Source organism: Gossypium hirsutum, chromosome A10 (assembly GCF_007990345.1).
Source record: "Gossypium hirsutum isolate 1008001.06 chromosome A10, Gossypium_hirsutum_v2.1, whole genome shotgun sequence".
Taxonomy (NCBI): domain Eukaryota; kingdom Viridiplantae; phylum Streptophyta; class Magnoliopsida; order Malvales; family Malvaceae; genus Gossypium; species Gossypium hirsutum.
Genome location: NC_053433.1, coordinates 117,023,240 through 117,034,955, shown reverse-complemented (window position 1 = coordinate 117,034,955; position 11,716 = coordinate 117,023,240). Strand labels below are relative to the sequence as shown.

The following is an 11,716-nucleotide window of genomic DNA, read 5'->3' as shown; positions in this document are numbered from 1 at the left end:
CAATCCAATGATCACTAAACTCTATAAATTGGGGTAAGAGCTTTCATTCATGTGATGATGAAAAAGAGAGATGTGTGTGTCATTTTGTAATTGTATTGTGTATTAATAAATGTCAAAACCATTTTTTTTTATTTTTTTAAAAAACGGGGATCGACTTTAACTCGAGTGGAGTCGCCACCAATCATTTTGTTTAGGTGTGATTGGATCACCTGATAAAATATTTTATTTTATTTAAATTAATTTTGGCCTACGAAATTTGAGAAAATGGGTTCGGGAGTCGGTTACGTACGAAGAAGGATTAGCACGCTCGCTACGCCCAAAATTGGTAGCAAATTGATTAAGTAATGTCCTTATGTCTAAGATTTAAAAATATTTTGAAATACGATTATCAAATTGAATGTTAAAATTCTCTTGTTTCAAAGGAATACAGTATCACATCCAACACGTTAGGACACGATCCTTTAAACCCTAGAAACCACGATCAATTCTTGATTTACAAAAGCTCATATATTTGAAAATTACAAAAGGATATCCGATTATTTGGTCCAGCGAAAAACTGAAACCCAACACGTTAGAGCACGATTTCTCGGATTTCCAAACATAGAACATTGCCTTGTTTTAAAATTTAGAAATCATGAATGAAACTTTAGAGGTATATTTGATTATTTGGACAAGCGAAAAATCGAAACCCAGCACGTTAGGGCACGATTTCCCGAATTTTCAAACATCAAACATTGCCTTTGTTTTGGGGAAATTTTCAAATAAATCATTATAAAGCCAACTCAAAATGCATTAGTTTGACTTGAAATAAAATGAAATAATTAACTTCAGATTAGTAAATTGAAAATTACAATGCAACACTTCTGAATGAATGGCGAAATTATAAACATGGAACCATATACACGAATAATATACTATACTTAGTGAATGAAAATAGTATAAACAATAAAACAAATTAACAAATATATAATAGCAATGAGCACACATCCTATTTTGAAAAACATTAATAATTAAAATAATGAAAACTAAAAAATAACTAATCAAAGAAACATATTAGAATAAAATATAATCAATTTTTCAAACACAGATGAATAATGATTGACATGATAATACAAAAGACGAATAAATAATATGCAACAATAATATATGAAATAATATAAAAAACAATCAATATACAAAACAATTTAGAAATTAGGAGTCAATATAATGTAAAAACAAATAAAAAAAATTAAATATATGAAAAATTTTAAAATGAACCACACATACTAAGGTTTGAAATAATTTTTAAAAAAATAATAAAATATAAATGAGTATTAGAATAAATATTATAAATGAAAAAACAAATTGGAGTAAATAATGTACAAAATATTTTAAAAAACAAAACATGTCTATTTAGAATTAGCAGTACACATATAATAAAAAATCATAAACAATGCTAATTAGATAATAGTACATGAAAGAATTTTGAATAATGAAATTATAATAAAATATATTTTTAAAATATAAACTATATACACCATAGATTTGAAAGAAAATATAGATTTAAACGAAATCATGTACGTAAAATAACATGGGGTTAATAATGTATGTAAAATAAAGCTAATTTTAATATAAGCCATATATATATAATATAAAGGTCATTTAAAATCAATATTATACAATATTTCAAGACAATATAATATAAAAGAGAATTTTAAAAAAATAATTTCAGAATTTAAACAGATAAATAAAAAAATAAACTAAGAAATTATTATAGCAATTCCAAATGTATATTTAAATAAATCTTTAAAATGAATACTAAATGAATTTTTTAGAAAAATAATGAATTACACATATTGAAATGAAAAGAAAATTTAATTGAGATAGAATTAAACTAACAAAGATAATTAATAAATAAAATAAATCATTGAAATTGACATAAGGACTAAAATGCAATGCGAGCAAATGCACGGGGATCAAAATTGGAAATATTCTAGATTCCAAAACGCAGCGTTTAGACGTGGACCAAATTGCAATAACGCAAATCTCAGGGAAAAATTTAAAAAAGAAAGAAAATACACAAAGTGTCCAATCGGATACCAGCGCGAAAGGGAGGGACCAAACGATGTCCAATCGGATACCTTTCTTTCCTTAAAGTTATTGAAGTAGACTTAAAACGATGTCGTTTCATATACTCCATAAAAAACAAAAGAAAACCCTAAAATGAACCCCTAATCACTTTAAACAAAATCAAAACAAAAAACCTAAGCTTCCTCTCCCTCTCATTCGGCCGAATCAGACGGTTCTTCTCCCATCTGCCATTTCGCCTCCATGTTTCTGTGGATCGCACCATATGAAAGCATGATTTTCCTTATTCGAAGACGAACCCAAAGGTTTTGATGCTCTTAAGCCACAGAATTCTCACTTAAACTTCGATTACTACGAAGCAAGCAAAGATTTGAAAGTGCCAATACCAAGATAAGTCACTTTCTTTTTATTTTTTTTATACCGTAAACAAAAATCGAGAAGAACAAAGAAATAAAGCGAAAGAAATGCCAGATCTAAGAATCACCTTTCCAAAATTGATTTCTAAATGCCTTTTCTTTGTATTCAGTATCCGTCCATTTTACAGTACAATCGACTTCTTTTTATAGCTGAATTTCTAAAATAATAAAATAAAATACAAAAAAAACTGATTTTGTTATTCGTTTGCTGGCTATTCTGGTACTGCTTAGCTGTTATTCGATTTTTCTCGCAGGTTCGATAGCCGTACGGAGGAGAAGACTGTGGTGACGTGGAGGAGGCAGTTGGAGGTTGCGGTGGCTGAAGCTCTTAGGGTTTGCTGAGTGGTTTTTTTTGTTTTGGGTTGGGATTTGGGTTATTTGTTGGGTCCGGTGTTGGGTTTATTTTTGGTTTTAGGCCTCAAGTTTGGGTTTGTATTTAATGGACTGCAAACAATTTAATTTAATTTATTTTATTTATGTATTTGTTGTAAATAATTTTAAAGGCCCAGGCAAAATGGGCTTTCTACAGTAAAAGTGTTCTCTTCTCTTGTAATTATAAGTCTCGGTTCACCTTAAGTTTTTAAACACTTAATAAATTTGGGTTAGCTTTTATACATTTTTTTTACAACAATTGAATTACAAGGGTAAAAGTAAGGGGGTTGGCAAGGCCAGGCCATCTTAAATTAATAAAGGTAAAATTGCACTTTGTCCTTTCTTAAAAATATAAAAAATTTGATTTAATCCTTTAAAAATTATAAATATATAAACTATTAAAATAGTAAAATTACATTTTTACTATCGTAAAATTTATAATTTAATTTTAACCCCTTAAAATTTTTTTCTAATTTCTCCCCTGTATTGAAAGTTTCTTTAATAACATCCTATTCTTGAATCTACGTATTTTCACAGGCATGGCCAAGGGACGATACAAATCCTTACAAGAATGCAAGTCAAGCAATATGGCAAGTAATATATGTGAAGGTAAACATTTAATCTCTTTAACGAATTGAAACCGCACTTGAAGTTTGAGCACCCAAGAGGTGGGATTTGTGATTCCTGTCTGCTTATTTTCAACACAAAAGTAGAGCTCGACCTGCATGTGAATTCTGAAGTTTGCGAACATAAATCTAAAACCAACCGTAAGAAATGTAAAAAGCAAAAGGGATCTTCAACTTAATTTTTTCAATTATAGGCCATAGGAACAAAGGTTGTCCTCGATTTTTTAGTAGCTAATAGAAAAAAATAAAAAAAAAAAACCAAAGAAAAATAACAGAAAGAATTCCAGATCGTATTAGAAATCTCATCAATTTGGAGGAGCTATTTGCATCAGAAAACCAACTATCAGGTGCCACTCCTTCATCTTTGAGTTCACTATGAGGATTTGAGGCATTAGACGTATCCAACAATCATCTTTGAGGTAAGATTTTCTTGTATTTTTCTGGTGCTTTTTCATCAACTCTTGTTCTTTAATTCTAAAGTACCTTTCTTTCTCTCACTCAGTTGGAGGGGTATTTCCTAAATGCATCAACAATTTGTCTAACACCATTTTACGTTTAGGAATAGACCAGAACAAAATAACAAAAAGAACCCCATATAGGATTAGAAACCTCATCAACTTGGAGGAGCTATTTGTATCAGAAAACCAACTATCAGGCCCTATTCCTTAATCTTTGAGTTCACTGAGAGGGCTTAAGGCATTAGACCTATCCAAAAGTTATCTTTCAGGTGAGATTTTCTTGTATTTTTCTAGTGCATTTTCTTTAATTCTAGAGTGCCTCTTTTTCTCTCACTCAGTTGGCAGGTACGTATACTTTCTTTTCTTTTATTTTTCTAGTAGTTTTTTAACAAATCCCATTCTTAAATCTACTTATTTTTGCAGACATGGCTAAGGGACAATTCAGATCCTTACAAGTACGCAAGTCAAACAACATGTTATGTAATATATGTGACGATAAGTCTTTCGATCTCTTTAACGGGTTAAAATCCCACCTCAAATCTGAGCACCCAAGTGGTGGCATTTGTCATACCTATACGTTTATCTTCCACACAAAAGCAGAACTCGGCCTACATGTAAATTCTGAAATCTGCGTGTAGAAGTCTAAAACGAGCCGTCGTTAATGTAAAAAGTAAAAGAGTTCTCGGGTTTAATTTTTTCAATTTTGGGCAATAGGAATAAAGGATGTTCTAGATTTTTTTAGTAGTTAACAGAAAACAAACAAAAAAATAAAAAAAAATTTGCATTACCAGCTAAAGTGATGATATTTTTTTAACACTAATCTCATTGTAGCTTCTTATTATATCTATAGTTTTTGATACAATATCTAAAATTACTCGTAGCCCCTTCCTACCCATTAAATAAGAGAATACTGAGCTTCAACACACTTGAATCTACATAATTGTTGAGTTATATCAACATCCAAAGATCAAAATTAAAAAATAAAATTTGTGTTTGAAAGATAAAAAACAGAAGCAAAGATGGGAGTTGGTTGAGAGAAAAATTGAAAACTCTTTTTTCTACTATAAGCAACATTACAATATACATAAGTAGTTTCATTACATTGGAAGAAAACAAAACATTGTTTGTACTAGTATCCAAGCTGTAAAATCAGCTTAATGATAACCTAAAAGGCTAGTAAATCAGCTAAGTACATGACTAACCTTAGCCAAAAAAAATTAAAAATAAACTAAACATAAGTCACATGTTACAAAAAGTTTTAACAACCAAATTACACATTGGACATTTGCTTGTTGTTGCATTGTTGCCAACTTTCAGCACTCCTCCTTGGCTACAAAGTAGCAAACTCCAATTCTTTTCCTTAAATACTCAAACCTTGCATTAGTTAGTGGCTTAGTTAAAATGTCTGCAAGCTGAACCTCCGAATGGTAATGAGTCAGATTGACTTCCCATGATAGTTCTGCCTCCTTTACAAAATGATACTTGATCTTGAAATACTTGGTCTTGCCATGAAATACAGGAATTTTGAAAATAGCAACAGCTGACTGGTTGTCCACCTTGATCTTTATTGCTTCCTCTTGATCAGCATTCAAGTCACTCAAAAGTTTTCTAAGCCAAATGGCTTGATTAACAACGGTAGCAGCTGTAATGTATTCTGCCTCTGCAGTGGATTGAGCTACTGTTTGTTGTTTCTTAAAACTCCAACAAAAGACCCCTGAGCGTAAAGTGAAAATGTAGCCCAATGTGCTCTTCATATCATCAACTGAGCCTGCCCAGTCACTATCTGAATAGCCAACTAGTTTTAGCTCCTCAGTTTTCACAAACTTCACCCCACAGTTTAAGGTCCCTTTAACATATCTTAAGACTCTTTTAATAGCCTTGAAGTGAGCAACATTGCAGTAATGCATGAACCTTGATAGAAGGCTAACTGCATACATGATGTCTGGCCTTGTTGCTGTCAAATAGAGTAGACAACCTACAAGGCTTCTATAGCCATTTTTATCCACTCGTTCATGGTCACTATTGCTGAAAAGTTTTTTCTCCTTGTACTACAGGAATGCTAGCTTATGAAGATACCATGCTCATTTGATTTACTTTCATGCTAAGAAAGTAGGTCATCAAACCTAGATCAGTCATCTCAAAAACATTTTACATATATTTCTTGAATTCTTCAATCAATTCATTCCTACACCCAGTAACTAGTAAACCATCCACAAACAATGACACAATCATCAAGGTTTCTTTCTCAAATTTCTTCACATTGAGTGTAGGCTCACTAATGCTCTTTTCAAACCCCAGCTTTGACAAGCAAGCATCAATTCTATCATACCAGGCCTTTGGAGCCTGTTTTAGACTATAGAAAGCCTTCTTAAGCTTGTAAAGCTTGTGCTCTTTATCAAGAACCTTGAATCCATCAGGCTGCTCAACAAAGATCTTTTTTTTTTGAGAAATCCATTCAAGAAAGTAGATTTGACATCTAGCTAGTGCACTTTCCACAGCTTTTGAGCAGCTAAGGCAAACAACAGCCTTATGGTGTCCAACCTTGCAACTAGTGCAAAGGTTTCAAAAAAATCAATGCCATATTGTTTATTATACCCCTTTACAACTAGCCTCGCTTTGTGCTTGTTCAGTGACCCATCTGCATTGTGTTTGGTGTTGAACACCCATTTCACAACAATAATTTTTCTGTGTATTGGCTTATCAACCAGCTCCCATGTACCATTCTTGTGAATCATTTCCATTTCTGCCTCCATTGCTTCTTTCTAGAAGCCCTCCTTTGCAACTTCATCAAAGTTGGAAAGCTCAACAATGGTCATATCACATCTTTCATAGATGTCCATAATAGTCCTTGTACCTCTAACAGGTACATCATCATATCCTTCCTCAATTTCAACTTCATTCTCAACATGCTACAAGTCAAGATCTTGCTGGTCTTGCTCAGACAAGCTTGCATCTGTTCCATCCCATTTCTAACAGCTGCCTTCATTAAATTTCACATCTCTGCTCACAACAATCATTTTAGTGGATGGATCAAATACCCTTTACTCTTTCTTTATGCTGTTATAGCCAACAAAAACTCCAGGCATAAACCTTCTTTCCAACTTGGTTCTCTTTTCAGCTGGTACAAGTGTATAGCATAAATAGCCAAACACTTTCAAGTGTGAGACAATAGGCTTGTGTCTAAACCAAGCTTCAAATGGTGTTTGTCTTTGCCTGTATTTTTTGGCAGTTTATTGAGTAAATACACTGACGTATTTACTGCCTCAGCCCAAAAAATGTTAGGCATTTTCCCTTCAAACAAAAAACACCTGGCCATATCAAGAACAGTTTTGTTTTTTTCTTTCACAAATACCATTTTGTTGTGATGCGTAGATGGTGGTTAACTGATGTTGAATTCCAGCTTTATCACAAATTTTCTAAAACTTTTAAGACACATATTCAGTCTCATTGTCTGACCTCAATACCTTCAGCTTACAACTTGCTTGATTCTCAACTAAGGCCTTAAACTTGCAAAAGAAATCAACCATTTCTGACTTCTGTTTCAAAAAATTCACCCAACAGAATCTGGTGCAATCATCAATGAACAACACAAAATACCTACTGCCATTTAAAGATAAGGTCTTCATAGGTCCACAAATATCAGTATGGACCAGTTGGAGCCTCTCTTGAGCTCTCCAAGATTTGTTAACTGGAAAAGGTAGTCTGGTCTGCTTGCCAAGCTAACAGACCTCACAGACTTTATTTTTAGGCTCAATTCTGACATGTCTTCAGCTAGACTCATCTTATACAGCAAACCAAGTACTTGTAGTTGACATGCCCCAACCTTTTGTGCCATAAATATGATTCATCAATCAAGTAGTGTAAGCCTTTACTTCTAACTTATTCACATCTAAAATGAAGGATCTATCATACATAACTGTAATGGCCCATTCTTGCCCGGGCTCAATTGTAAATAAATAGAACCAAAATAAAAATCGAAAAATAAATAAGTCCAAAGAGTCCATTTACAAATATCCAACCCAATTAAATAAATACCCCAAAACCCTTTACATAAAAATTAAAACCTAATTACAATAAGCCCATTTCTTAACCAAATACCCCAAAGTTCTTTAGCCCTAATTACATAATATTTGGCCCAAATTCTAAAGCCCAATGAAATCAATCCACATCTTAAATCCGGCCCAAAACTGAGGCCCAATATGCAAGAAAAATTGTATCAGTATCTTGAGGATGCTGGAAGCTTCTGGAGTAAACCAGAAGGTCACCGAAAGGTCAGTCTCGTGGAAAAAAAATTTTGACGATTGGTCTCCACGTCACCAGGGTCGCTCCTCCGTACAACCGTTCCTGCAAAGAGAATACACCAGAAAGAAAGGAATAACAGAAATGGGCAGATGACAGCAAGAAAAATATTTTTTTCTTTTTACTATTTTCTCTGTAAATCCAGGCTATAAAAGCCTCATTCTGTACCTGCAAAAGGATTACACAGACACATCCACAGAATATACACTTACATTAGCACATTGAATATTTCGAAAGCAAGAATAGAAAGGTGATTTCCAGTTTTTTTACTCGCTTTTAATTTCTTTTTTTAGAATCATTGCATTTTCTTTTTCAATATTTCAGTATTATATTTCAAAATATAAAGAAGAGTGAAAGAAGGAATCTTACTTTGTAAAGTTGCCATGAATCTTTCTTTGCTTCGTTGAAATCGGAGTTAGAGAAAGAAGTTCGAGGCTAAATCGACTTCATGGCTTGAGGGTTTGATGGTGGTAGCAATGTGTTATGCGAAACCTAAGAAAAAGGGGCTGATAGCATATTTTTTTAGGCTAAAAAGTTTGCTGTGTTTTGGAAGGCAAAACAATTAAAAGGGGAAGTGTAGTAGCCAATTAAAACGACGCCGCACAGGGGAAGGAACCAAGGTCCGCGCATTAACCCGCCTGGGGCTCCGAATTGGTGCCTTTGCGCCTAAATTGGTTTATTTTCGTGGAAGGTCCCTTGTACTTGTATTGCGGCGCAATTTGCTCCCATTTTCATTTAATTTACTTTATTTTCTTTTAAATTATCCCTAAAATCTGAAATACTTTTATGTTTTAGTCCATATTTCAACACAATGTTTCATGATCAGGGATTATTTCAATATTGATCCCTGTGGATTCATGTGTGTTACATATTGTCTCCTTTTCTATTTTTACTTATTTTGTAAATTTTCTTTTTATTTTACTTTGTTTCCACTTAAGTATTTTATTAGATTTCTGTTGTAAATTTGGATTTATTCGCTTATATATTTTCTGTTTTTTATTTAATGTTGTATGTTCATTCTTGTTTTATTTTCATTTTTTTTGTTTATATTATTTATAATATTAATGGTGTTATTTGTATAGTTAGTTATTTATTTGTTGTAATTTAGGGTACTTGAATTCCCATATTGTTGTATATTATTTATGTAATGTTTTATGTGTCATTGTACATGTATATACATCATAATAATGGTTTCTATTCCACGAATATTATTAACATTAAATTATTATGCATATATTTAACTATTTTTGGTCCACATGATATATATATATTTGTTTTCTAAAACGAAATTACATGTTCTATATATAATTAAATTTTAACTATACATACACAAAAATAATTGGTATATGTATAATTTAAATACATTTTTAATATTAATATTTTTGTACATATTTTTAGATTTATTCACATATTTTTTATTTTCAAAAGGAAATCTCACACGTCTTGTATTATTTAAATTATTATTAAACATATTTTGTATTTACATTTAATTTCCATCTATTATTAAAACTAGGATATTCTTATATATATATCTATATATATATATATATATATATTTTTAAATAAACTCATATAATTGTGCTTTTAAAATTATTACGTATATAAGTTATGTTTAATTCTATAATTCATATTTTAATTAAGTAATATTTTGACATATAATTATTTCTAACATTTTCCCACATGTATATGGCATACTTTAATTTATTTTTACTAGGGTATATGTTATTATTTTCACATAACTTTTTGTAAATATTTTTCTATGTATATATATATCTTCTTTTAAAATTATTTATATAATATTTTTAAGAACTTTTTTTAAAATCATATAATTTATTGTATTTCATATTTTCCTCATATTTTTATGTATATTTTTGTTACCTATATAATTCATATATTTACTTCATTTTATACATCATTAATTTTATTTGTATACTCAATATTTATTTGTATATAAAGGTTTCACAAATTGACTTGGAATATTATCTTATATCATATATTGTTATACTTTCATATTATATTATTTAAATTATCTTGTGAATTATCAATTTTCGAATAAATTTGTGTTAAAAATCTTATGCATGATTTGATTTGAATTTTGAAATTTATAATAACTATTTCAATAAATATCCCAAATTTTGTGCAAATGTGTCAACTTATATATGCCATATAATTCTTCATTTTTTTTTATGCACATTTTGTACATCATTTTATTTTGTGTTATAACTATGTATGATATTTTATATTAATTATTCATTTTTTATGCTTAAAAGTTTTGTTTTTTTACAATGATTATTAAACAAGGTTATTTGTATTTTGAGTATATTGTTTCATATGTTTTTTTTACAATGTATTAAATATTTCATCAATTTTAAAATGAGTAAACATGTTTTTAAACGAATTTCTAAATTTTTGTTATTCAAGGTTTCGAAATAAGGCAATATCTAGTGTTTGGGGAATTTGGGAGAGTTGTGCTCAATCGTACTGGGTATGACTTTCCCGAAGAACCAAATATTTAGATAACCTCTTTTATAATTTTTCAAAAGTCAAAAATTGATCGCATCTTAAAAGTATAAGGGATTGTATCCAATCGTACTGGGTATAAAACCGCATATCTTTGGAACGAGAGATTTTCGATCACCAACTCGAACTATTTAAACATTTTTATATATTTCAAAAAAAAAACCTTTCCTTTTAAATCTTTAAGGACAGCCTCAAATCAATTTGGTACCAGTTTTTGGGCGTAATGAGGGTGCTAACCCTTCCTCGTACGTAACCGACTCCCGAACCCCTTTTTTTACTAAACCAAATTTACTTTGTTTTTTCATTAAATAAAGCATTTTAATAGGCGATCCAATCACACCTAAATCAAAAGATTGGTGGCGACTCCACACTCGGTTTTTTAAAGTCGATCCCCATTGTTTTTCAAAATAAAATAGGGTTTCAACATAGCTACTATCACTAGCTCTTGGCCAAAGAGATCCTTAATCATACAAGTTTTATCTTTAAAGATAAAAGAGTAAACCTTTCTAACAATTGACCAACACTAAGTAAATTTTGGTCAATATCAGGTACAAAAAGAACTTCTGAAATTGTTTTTTTACCTGATTGAGTGCAGATCACAGCTTTGCCTTTGCTTTTGGCCCTAATGAACTCACCATTCCCAATTCTGACCTTGGACACAAAGCTGGTATCTAGTTCCCTAAACATACCTTCATCTGATGCCATGTGATGAGTACAGCCACTATCAATCAACCAGTTCTTTCTGACCTTACTCAAACTTGCAAAACAAGAAGTAGTAAAAACATGCTCCTCCTGACCTTGAACATCCTTAGCAACTTGAGCTTGATTCTACTTCTGTGTTGTGTTTTTGCCTTATTTTTACAGACTTTTTCCATATGACCAAGTTGCTTACAACTTCTACACTGAATGTCAGGCCTAAACCAGCAGTACTTTTCTAAATGTGTGGACTTCTTGCAAT

General features: G+C 31.1%; 1 long non-coding RNA gene across 1 annotated transcript; it reads right to left on the bottom strand.

Moving 5' to 3' along the window:
- Positions 1-7,852: 7,852 nt before the first annotated feature.
- Positions 7,853-8,798, bottom strand: LOC121207867 (uncharacterized). The gene is made up of 2 exons (XR_005902980.1): positions 8,608-8,798; positions 7,853-8,406 (listed from the first exon to the last, which is right to left on the bottom strand). It is a non-coding gene; the product is annotated as an uncharacterized lncRNA (long non-coding RNA).
- Positions 8,799-11,716: the final 2,918 nt, after the last annotated feature.